A 12,080-nucleotide genomic window follows, 5' to 3' on the forward strand; every position below is an offset into this window, starting at 1 on the left:
GTAGGAGCATGAGTAAAGCTCTGGGGGTGTCTGGGTCACAGAGTTCATGCCCCAGTGTGTCCAGTGAAGGGTGGACTCTGGAGGGTGAAGACGGGGGCCACAGGGCTCCCAGGGGGGGCGGGTCCTGTGCATGCCAGGGCTGGGGGGGGGGGGTCAAACATTGTTTACAAGTGTCGGAGGCAGCCCTCCAGCGCTCGGCTCGGACCCCTCACAGCGCCTCTCACAAAGGAAGCATCTTCGGCGCCGGAGCTCCAGTGGCCGCAGGGATGAACCCCCGCGCCGGCCCCGCAGCCGGGACATTGCAGATTCAGCAGTTGGGCACATTGCATCTCTAGCAGGAACCCGGATGGGAAGGGTGTTTGTTTCTTATCTGCCGGCCCCTCCCTCGGTTCCCAGCACAGACCCCCCACCCCCACCGCGGTGGGCGGAGCTATCCTGCAGCCATGGAGCCCTCCGATAGGGCGAGGCCGAAGGATTCAGGAAATCAAACCTCCAGGTGCATCCTTCAAATTTGGCTGCAGCACCTCGCGGGAGATTTGAATCCGCCTCGAGGCGCACGGAGCGCAGCTGGAGTCCAGAGGTGAGTGTCGGCCGGAGTAGTGGGCACTGGGGGTCAGTGGGGAGTGGGGGGGGGGGCGCAGCCCTCCTTTGATCACTCCAAAGGAGCCCTGCGCACAGGGGAGGGCGCCTCGGGTCGCCGAGGAGCAGGAGAGGAGCTGCAGTCTTGAGACCCCCAGAGGCGCTTTATTAACACCCCCCACCACGCCCCCTCCTCCCAGGTGGCCCTGAGGGTGGTCGCCCCAAGCCTTGCAGTGCCTACATTGAGTGCTGCCGGAGTCCAGGCGCAAAGCTGCACTTTAAGAGTGGGGAACAATGGCGCGTTCATAACCAGCAGAGAGAAGCGAGGGACAAAGTGTGTGTGTGTGTGTTTGGGGGGTGTCACTGCGGACCCCGCGACGGGGGGGGTCCCTGACGGTAAGTCCCCCGGGGTGCCGTGTGCCTCAGATCACACCTCGCAGAGTCCGAGAGCCGGGACTCGGATGGAGAGGCGACGCCAGCACGCGCCCTCAGCCCACGCACCTGCCCTCTGCCCACGCACCTGCCCTCTGTGCCCGCACCTGCCCTCTGTGCACGCACCTGCACGCACCTGCCCTCTGTGCACGCACCTGCCCTCTGTGCACGCACCTGCACGCACCTGCCCTCTGTGCACGCACCTGCCCTCTGTGCCCGCACCTGCACTCCGTGCACGCACCTGCCCTCCGTGCACGCACCTGCACTCTGTGCACGCACCTGCCCTCTGTGCACGCACCTGCCCTCTGCCCACGCACCTGCACTCTGTGCACGCACCTGCCCTCTGTGCACGCACCTGCACGCACCTGCCCTCTGTGCACGCACCTGCACTCTGTGCCCGCACCTGCCCTCTGTGCCCGCACCTGCCCTCTGTGCACGCACCTGCCCTCTGCCCACGCACCTGCACTCTGTGCACGCACCTGCCCTCTGCCCACGCACCTGCCCTCTGTGCCCGCACCTGCCCTCTGTGCCCGCACCTGCACTCCGTGCACGCACCTGCACTCTGTGCACGCACCTGCCCTCTGTGCACACACCTGCCCTCTGCCCACGCACCTGCCCTCTGCGCACACACCTGCCTCTGCCCACGCACCTGCCCTCTGTGCACGCACCTGCCCTCTGCCCACGCACCTGCACTCTGTGCCCGCACCTGCACTCCGTGCACGCACCTGCACTCCGTGCACGCACCTGCCCTCTGTGCACGCACCTGCACTCTGTGCACGCACCTGCCCTCTGTGCACACACCTGCCCTCTGCCCACGCACCTGCCCTCTGCGCACACACCTGCCTCTGCCCACGCACCTGCCCTCTGTGCACGCACCTGCCCTCTGCCCACGCACCTGCCCTCTGTGCACACACCTGCCTTCTGCCCATGCACCTGCCCTCTGTGCACACACCTGCCTCTGTGCACGCACCTGCCCTCTGTGCACGCACCTGGCCTCTGCCCACGCACCTGCCCTCTGTGCCCGCACCTGCCCTCTGTGCACGCACCTGCACTCTGTGCACGCACCTGCCCACTGTGCTCGCATCTGGCCTCTGTGCACGCACCTGCCCACTGTGCACGCACCTGCCCACTGTGCCCGCACCTGCCCTCTATGCACACACCTGCCCACTGTGCACGCACCTGGCCTCTGTGCACGCACCTGCCCACTGTGCCCGCACCTGCCCACTTGGCCGCACCTGGCCTCTGTGCACGCACCTGCCCACTGTGCCCGCACCTGGCCTCTGTGCACGCACCTGCCCACTGTGCCTGCACCTGGCCTCTGTGCACGCACATGCCCACTGTGCACGCACCTGGCCTCTGTGCACGCACCTGCCCACTGTGCCCGCACCTGCCCACTGTGCCCGCACCTGGCCTCTGTGCACGCACCTGCCCACTGTGCCCGCACCTGGCCTCTGTGCACGCACCTGGCCTCTGTGCACGCACCTGCCCACTGTGCCCGCACCTGCCCACTGTGCCCGCACCTGGCCTCTGTGCACGCACCTGCCCTAGGGTGACCAACTGGCCTCTGTGCACGCACCTGCCCACTGTGCCCGCACCTGGCCTCTGTGCACGCACCTGGCCTCTGTGCACGCACCTGCCCTAGGGTGACCAACTGGCCTCTGTGCACGCACCTGCCCACTGTGCCCGCACCTGGCCTCTGTGCACGCACCTGGCCTCTGTGCACGCACCTGCCCTAGGGTGACCAACTGGCATGTGTGCAGATTCAGGACAATCACTGTAAAAATTCAGGACAAAAATTTAGGACAAAGGGTACGTTTTACAGACACAGCAGAGGAGGTCACGCAATGATACATAAACAAATAGACAACCAACACAAGCACAAGTCAAAATAAGTTTACAGTAGGTTGAGAGAACTTTGCACTGGAAAAAAACACACCTGATCTGATCAGTCACCCCAAGGGGATGTTATGTGTAAACACTAACGGGGCCCGGAAGGCCAGGGTAAACATGAAAATAATAAAAGCACAAAAGCAGAAACTTTGCACTATTGGAGAAAAATAAATAAATAATAAAGGTCATTTGTAAGTATGGGCGGAAAATCCGTTCCGCTCGCGGATTTTGCGGATTTTCGGTAAATTCGCAATCCGCGAGATTCGCGAATTTCCCGCAAAATCCGCGAGCGGAACGGATTGGGTCAAAAGTTCAAGCTGACTTTTGTAACTCTTTTAGAATGACGCCGGCAAGCTGCCAGCGCCATTCTAAAATAGCTACAAAAGTCAGCTTCAAGAGGAAGCTCTAATAGATAAAGTAAAGCAGGTGCTGCTCAAATTCAGTTACACAATCATTAATCACCCCAAACTTGGGGTGATTAATGATTGTGTAACTTAATTTGACCAATTGGAGCACCTGCTTTATTTTATCTATTAGTGCTTCCTCTTGAAGCTGACTTTGTAGCTATTTTAGAATGGCGCTGGCAGCTTGCCGGCGCCATTCTATGTGGGGCTGAGGGCAGAAGGGGACAAAAAATGAGTGGAGCAGAGGGCAGAAGGGCACAGAAACGAGTGGTACAGAGGGCAGATGGGCATAAAAAACGAGAGGGTGGCAGGGATTAACCAAGCAAAAAAAAAAACAGCGAAAACGTAAAAGCGCCTCGGAACACGCAAAACGCCCCGCAAACACCCGCGAACACGCAAAAATAAAAAAATTCGCGAATTTTGTGGATTGCGAATTCACAAATCCGCAAATTCGCGGATTGCGAATTCGCAAAATTCGCCCATGCTTAGTCATTTGTATTTCTTCCATTATCACTGCTTGTGTGACCGTTTAATAGGCTAACAGTGGATGCGCCTGGGTAACACCTGCCACTTTCAGGCTTGTTGTCTACTCGGATTACCGAGATCAGGCACAGTGTTCAAGGTCATCTCCTCACATGGGCCTTGGTCACTGGGATAATCTAATGCATAGTTTTTAACAGAAGTTCAGGGTGAAATCTGTGCAGGCTACAACGCAAAAATATACCTCGAAGGAATTGGCATACATAAATTGTATCTTGACCAAAAAACACACCATGATATCCAGAATTAGTCATCAATAAGTCGAGACTTCCTGCAATATTCACAAATAGTTACATTAGTTGTTAATACTAAAATGTTTTTAAACAATCTTCAATTATGTGATTTAGTACTTGTGAGACTTATTCTTTTTTTGTGTTTTGCAGTTTACATTCCAAACTTCAACTCACACTGAAACCTTTATTTTTTTATTAAACAAATATACAAACGCGTCTGATAGTGCTTGATATACTATATTCCTTCATAAAATATATTTAGCCACATTGTACCATTATAAAGCATTGTAAATAGCAAGAATTTGTATTTGTCTAACCAGTGACTTGCATTTCATCAAGTTCAGAAGGATGAAATGCTGAGACGTGCACGTGGGTGTTCAAAACAGAGTCCTGCAGGATGCACATGACTCCGGCAAAAGTTACAAAACTGCACTTACAACTAAGCTGAATGGTCCATAAAATGTTCTTATTTAACTGTCACTACACAACATTTATCACATTTAGGAAAGGCCCTACTATAGAAAGAAAAGAAAACAAACCACTACTAAAATATATGTTCTCCCTGAGAGAGTGAGCGTGTGTTCGTTTGTCTGTACACGTGTGACATTGCTATGGGCGCTTGCAATGACTGCATTTTGCTGTAGTGGGAGTGCCAGACACCCTGGTGTTCTTTTGTGTGTGGCAGACATCCACATCGCCTGCTGACTTTCACACCTATAGATGCAGAGACTTTTCGGAGCCTAACTCAACATCATACAAGTGAGGTGGTGTTACATTCTGTATTGTCTTGTATTCTTGTGTAATGGTATTCTCTCTGTGCTGCTCCCTGGGATCTCGCTGGAACGTGGAATGCAGTGATGCTTGTCTGCATCTCACATGTCCGGTTCCAGGTTCCACAGGGGACGGATGTATGACATTACAACGCATGCTTTTACCACGCATGCCTTTACAACGCTATCAGCCTGATTCATGAAGCGAAATAGCGCCCGCAATGGCTGCGAAAATGCAATTGCGGGTGCAAAACACGGAATCGGCATTCAAGTACAAAATAGCGAATTCGCAAACACAGAATAGCGATTATAATAGCGATTACGCTATAATAGTCGCAGAGTCCCGGTAGTCGCGCATTAGCGATACGGAAATAGCGACCAACCACGGAATCTGCGAAATGAATAGCGAAACGCAATATATTCTCAATCGGCATTCATGAAAAATATACAATAGCGGAAAACCCCAAAATCGCAATTTAGCGCGGCGCAAATTAAGGACAACTCAAAGCAGGTGGTAACCATAAAAGCCATGATTAACAAAAATTTGAAAAACAGTTGACCAATCACCAACAGGTCCAGGCCTGACCAATCACACATAAGGACATTCAGCAGCAGCATTAGGCGTTCCACAATGCCAGGAATGTACATGGTGGTGAGGCGGCGAAGGCTACAGCGAGCAGCACGGAGGAGACGCATGAGGCAGGAAAGGATTTACCGGCAGCGGGTCACCTTGCTGGGCCAAACCAGAGAACAGATATATGCCAAATACAGGCTGAATGGGGAAATGATCATCTGGCTGATACAAGAACTTGACCCCCTCATGCAGCACCCAACAAGGCGGAACAATTCTGTGCCCACACATGTGCAGGTATTGTGCAGCCTGCACCTCCTGGCCTCCGGCAGTTTCCAGGGCATAGTAGCGGCTGCTGGGGGGATATCCCAGCCCACCATGTCACGCTGCCTCCACACTTTCGTTGACGCCATGCTCACCCAGCTCCACCGCCACATCACATTTCCCACGAGCCAACAGGAATTGGACCTGACAAAACTTCAATTTTACAATGTGGCCCATTTTCCCCATGTCCTCAGCTGCATAGACTGTACCCACGTCGCCATCTGCCCACCAGCTGCCACGGAGTATATGTACCGCAACAGGAAGTCCTACCACTCCCTCAACATACAGATGGTCTGCAATGCCAAGACCATCATCACTGACATTGTGGCCCAGTACCCAGGGAGTACCCATGACTCCTTTATCTTCAGGCACAGCGGACTCCACACACGACTGCTCAGGGGAGAGTTTGGGGAAGGACACCTACTTGGTAAGTACACTTTGTCGACAATGTCACATTGCAATGAAGTCACTGCGCTGCACAGGCAATCAACATCTGCTCCTCTCATTCAGGTGACAGTGGCTACGCCCTACGGGAATACCTCCTGACCCCTTACCTCAACCCTGCCACACCTCAGCAACGGCGCTACAATGTTGCGCACATCCGGACAAGGAACTGTATGGAAAGGACATTTGGCCTGCTCAAGAGCAGGTTCCGTATACTGCACAAGACAGGTGGGGCCATGTATTACAGTCCTGCTGCCTGCTGCCGCATTGTGGCTGTCTGTGCAATGCTTCATAACATTGCAACCAAGCGCCGGATACCTGTTGAGATCTCAGGCAGTGAATCAGAAGGGGACTACCGGACACCTGCACATGCGCACCATGCACGCGGGGAGAACCCAGCTGAAGGCCACAGACGTCGCAACCACATCACAGCGAACAATGTCTAGCCCACCCTCTACCCCCACCCCACATATCACAATTGCATGCAAAATGTAATGATCACACAAGGCTAATGTGTGCAGCAAAATAAATATATTTGTTTCATTCACAAGAAAAAGGTAATCTGTACAACTATTTACAACCAACAGTATTCCTTCATACTGCAGTGTGCAAGTACATGGCAGGCTTATAGTCAGCCTGTGCCTGTGTTTTTCGGGCAGAGTCAAGTGCGCCTCCTGCGCGTTATGCCCAGCCGCCTCTGAGGCTCATCCTCCTCCGGGGCACCTGTACCAGGCGTTGCCCTGGTGCTGCGCCTAAGTGGCGGGACTAGTGTTGCAGATTGGCTGCTGACGCTTGAAGCCCCCTCACTGCCATCGTCACCCCCTACAGTGGCAGGTACAGCTGGAGGGTGTAGTGCCGTCACCGCGGTGGTTAGGTGCTCCAGGACCCTGGTGATGTCCTCAGAGCACTGAACTAGTTGGTGCTGCTGTGTGAGTGACCGGCGTGACAACTGGGAGGTGGCATTTGCAGCCACATAATTTGACCGGCTGTAGGAGGCCAGCCGGCTCATGAGCTGGTGGTGGCGCCGGCTTGCTGCCCTGCGCTGCTTGCTCATCGCAGCAGTGTTTGCCTCCATGGCTGCAGTCATGCGGCCCATGGCCGCCGTCATGCGGTCCATGCGGTCTCCCACTCCCGCCACATTGCGCCCAATTTTGTGCAGCTGGAGCTGTATGGCAACTTGCTGCTGTGACTGGCGCTGATGGATCCTGAGCATGCGCCTCTCTACGCTCATACAGGCATGGCGATGTCCATTGCCCCTCCTGCTGATTGGAGCTGTGGTGTGACCGTGAGAGCTCCCACGCCTGCTCTGCTGGCCTGTCACAGTGGCTGGCCGCTGTGTTGCCGCTGTCGCAGGCCCAGATGACGTAGCACCAGCTGCAGGTGGTGTCACAGCAGTCGTTGCTGGTGCGGCAGGGACTGGAGGCACATTAGTGGGGTGCCTGGCTCTGGCTGCGGGTGGGATGGCAGGAGCAGGGGCCACAACGGTGGGGGGCCTGGCCTTGGCTGCGGGTGGGATGGCAGGAGCAGGGGCCACAACGGTGGGGGGCCTGGCCTTGGCTGCGGGTGGGATGGCAGGAGCAGGGGCCACAACGGTGGGGGGCCTGGCTGCTGGTGTTGTTGCAGCGGCAGGGGCTGGTGCCTGGGTTTCCGGTTGTGAATCCTCCTCCTGGGCCTCCTCATCTATCTGCAGCCTCTCGCTGTCACTGCTTTCTGCGCCACCTGTGAGGGTAAGTGGATACTCATTAGTTGCATGTGACTGTCAGACGTGCTGATGTTACATGCATGCTGGGTGACATTCCCTGGATGGCTGTGGATTTGCGTACTTTGGGACCTGTCTGGCTGCATTGTGGTACTACTACATTGTGGACATACTACATCTCCCACAATGCTTCAGGGCATTCCCTGATGCGCAACAAAGGCATGGCTAAGGGCCAATAAGTGAGCCTATCTGGTCAGGGACGGTCATAGGGGACAGGGTCGCAGTCGCATGCCACTTACCTTGGGTGTCTTGGGTGGGGCGGGAGGAGTCCAGAGGGGTGACGCCAACGCACGCCTCCCTCTCAAGGGTGTTCTCGACCTGGTCCTCCAAGGGTGTGTTGGGTGGGACTGTCGGTCCGCCACCTCCAGTGCCCGATGCCTCTCCGAGGCGCTCCGCCACCCTCTCCTTGGCACGACCTCGGAGGTCATACCATCGCTTCTTAAGCTCCTCCAATGACCTATCGGCCATACCCACCGAGTTCACGCTGGAGGCTATCCCCAGCCAGATCCTCCGTTGTCTTGCTCTGGGACCTTCCTGGAGTTGATCCCGAAGAGTCTGTCATGGTTGGCCACCACCCCTTCTATCAGGTTCTCGAGCTCCTGCTCTGAGAACTTCAGCTTTCTCTTTCGTCCTGCGCTGTTGCTGGGGCCAGGGACAGGTTCCCCAGACATGGCAGCAGTTAGGTCGCTATTGAGGTCGTTAATGAAGTCGCTATCGCTGGTTTAGCGGCTGCTTTCCGACTTGCTCCCTCGAAGGTTTGCCTCACTGTGGTGTTTGGGGGTGGGAACTGCCTGCTTCCTGGTTGTGATGTCATCACTGTGCTCGGAAAGCGACTTCCCGTTTTCCCGATCGCGCGAGATTGCGAGTCGCATTCCCGATCGCACGAGATTGCGAGTTGCATTCCCGATCGCACGAGATTGCGAGTCGCATTCCCGACGCAGGTAGCCGGGAATAGCGATTTTTCTGCGATTTTAGTTAGTCGCTAACGGATTTAGCGCCCACGTGCGAGTCGCTATTTTTTTACCGGAAAGTACATGAATGCCGTTTTGCGTTTCCTCAATAGCGAGTCGCTATGAATCGCTATTAGGGACACGCAAAACGGCCCGTACATGAATCAGGCTGATAGTGCTTTGGGGCGCTGGATAGTGAATAGTTTAATTTACTATTCCAACTCCAGTCCCCGTGGACACTAGGGAAGGTGTTGGACAGTAAATTAAAACTATTCCCTATCCTAGAGCGCCCCCCAGCGCAATGCGTTGTAATGGTTTGCGTTGTAAAAGTTGCGTTGTAAAGGATGTTTACCACAGGGGACAGTTCGCTGGATTTCCTGTTGCTTCCAGTTGTGCTGTGCTTTTCTCTTCAACCTTTAAATAAAACCTAACTTTGTATTGAATGCTGTGGATCCTCATTTCAACAGGTGATTAATCAAAGTGTAAGGGCACACAGACACTTGAAAAACAAACAAGCAGTTGCAATGCAATAGGTCTCGCATTGACTTAAGTTTGAGCTATTGGCATTGTAAAGGACAATGCCTTTTACGATTTGGTTTTTAAAACATAAATCAAAGGTATTACCGTTTACAATGCCAATCACTTAAACTCGGTAAATGCGAGAGCTGTTGCATTGCAAAGGCTTTTTGTTTTTTCATTTCGCTAAAATAAATGCACCGCTGTAATGCAGCTACCTCGAAATACAATTGTCAACTCGAAAAGTTACCTATGTGAATTTGATGGATTCATTTTTTTTTTTACCAGAATTCACTGGGGTAGTTCAAACCAGCAGCCCACTTCCACGTCGGCTGCGCTGCCCAAACGTGACACATTCAGGGTCTGACTGGCACAGAAAGAACTCGACAAGGAACGAAAATAAAGTGACTCCCACACCCACCATTGGCGATTCAGATACCTAAAAAGAGCCCACATTTGAAAACCGGGACATTTTCGCACTTGTATGAATAGAAACCCTGTATAATAAGTGTTTTGCAGGTTATGGGAGACATTTATTTGTCCTTACTACTGTTTTTCTGTAGTAATGTAGGAGAAATCAACAGTAAAAAAAAAACGGGCAACTAGACTAGACTATAAAACCGGATCACACACTAACCTGCTAGTCCAGCCTCTCTGGCACTGCCATATTGCCCTACTTGAATCCAGGCCAAACCTGCAGACATTGGACGACTGGCAGTACAGGCGAGGAGGATTGTTCAAAAACAATGCTCATGCTATCCTTGGCCTCTTTGCTGACTCTGCAACTGTCTGAAAAGTAGTCTGACAATAAAGTGCCCACGTATCGTAGTTTTTTTTATCACAAAAAGTGCCTGTCCACAAAACACTTGAGGTGCACGGCTGTCTGCGCAAGCTTTACTTGTGGGTTGAATATATCAACATAGCTGTCGGTTTCTCTTCTGTTCTGTCCATTTTGGCATGTCCGCTCGAGGGACACTATCACGATGGGACTCTGAAGTATCTGTTGGAAAATGCAAGATATTTGAGATTTAACTGTTGATTGCGCTCTAGGGGTTTGGGGCCATATGTATCAGCAAACTATTTTGCATTTCCTAAATAGCGATTTTTAAGGAATCGCTATTTAGGAATTGCAAAATAGTATGTATGAAAAAAATCGCTATTTTTTAGCGATTCCTTAATCTTCCTTATTTGCGAATTCGCATTTTGCGAATTCGCAATTAAGGAATAATTTCCAATGCATTCCTATTGGCCAGAAGGCCCATAGGAATGATTGCGAAATAATTCTCAAATTGCGAATTCGCAATTTGCTAATCGCAATTTGAGAATTATTTCAAGGGTGCAGGGGTGTCTCAAAGACACCCTGCTGCACCCCTGAAATGTACATGTGTGTGCAAATGGCGCACATACATGCCCTATGGGCATGTGTGTGCATCACATGCCACCTTAAAAAATGCCAAAATATGCATTTTTTGAAGAATTCGCAAGTTACCATCAACTAAAAGTTGGTGGTAATTTGCGAATTCTTAACCATAATTCGCAGCCCAAAATGCTACATACATAGCATTTAAGGAATCGCAAAATTGCGATTCCCTAAATGCTATGGCAAAATAAGGAATCGCACTTTGAAATTCCTTATTTTGGGAATGTTTCATACATCCCAAAACATGTAAAACGGCCTTTGCGATTCAAAAACAGCTTGATACATATGGCCCTTGGTCCCTAACTGGCCACGGTGACCTTAGGTGGTTATGGAAAAAAACCAGAACAAAGCCTCTACGTCACACCTCACAGTGTCTTTGCAGGTGTCACAGTGTGCTTTCCTGTTTGTTTCATGCATTTGGAAATGTGCCCCGTCGGGCAGGTCAAAGATCGGGAAGGAGGCTTCATTCTCACATTATCTCTGTTTTTTTCGAGCATGACCGAAGTACATCTTCGGTGCTGACTGCACGAGACTTCTATTCTGCTGCCCCGCCTTACACCCCCCCACCGTCCCCGCTTGTGTTTTGTATTTCAAAGAAATTCAGTTGCTTTAGTTAAATGAATATTAGGAAAAGAAAAACGGAGGGTTGAACATGATAGGAGGCATGAACAAAATGTTTCATTTGTGATGCCAATGTTCGCTGCTAATTCACTCACTGGCTGAAGGGGGAGGGGGGGTTTACTAAAAGAAAAGGGTCCTTGCATGCTGTGCTTGGAATTACCCAGTAAATACTACAGATGAGAGCGGCGCCAACAGGTCATGTACCGAGTGAATATCCCAAAATAAAGTAATTCCGAGGCCAAGCAGTATTCATTCTTCTTCTCACGATTCGCTCCCTGTGCTCTCGTGCCCACCACCAGGGGGCCGAATTGTGGGGCGTTCCAGTGTTCTAATATGCCTCCAGACACTCCCCTGCATGCATATCCTGACTTCCAGGCATGTGGACACTTATTGGGAATTGACATCCATTCCCAATCCATGCCGGGTTTTGTGAAAGCCAGCCTGCTTATACATGAAGCCAGCCTATTCATGCCTGAAACTCCATTACCCAGAATTCCCTGTTCACTGCTTTGTCTCCACCCCTGCAGGCCAAGGATGGCTGGAGGAATTCAGCTCACCTGTGGCTGGCTGCTGCTAGCCTGCTCACACCTGCTGCATGTGATTACTGTGAGCTCTTTTAAGCCCCAG

General features: G+C 52.4%; 1 protein-coding gene across 1 annotated transcript in view; it reads left to right on the forward strand.

Moving 5' to 3' along the window:
- The first annotated feature begins 519 nt into the window (after positions 1 to 519).
- The window catches only part of LOC144784214 (uncharacterized), a 241,390-nt gene continuing 229,829 nt past the window's right edge, over positions 520 to 12,080 (forward strand). Inside the window, exon 1 of the mRNA XM_078662869.1 lies at positions 520 to 580. The gene's annotated coding sequence lies outside the window, so the exon portion shown is untranslated. The remainder of the gene's footprint in view (positions 581 to 12,080) is intronic.

Source organism: Lissotriton helveticus, chromosome 10, assembly GCF_964261635.1.
Source record: "Lissotriton helveticus chromosome 10, aLisHel1.1, whole genome shotgun sequence".
NCBI classification, from domain to species: domain Eukaryota; kingdom Metazoa; phylum Chordata; class Amphibia; order Caudata; family Salamandridae; genus Lissotriton; species Lissotriton helveticus.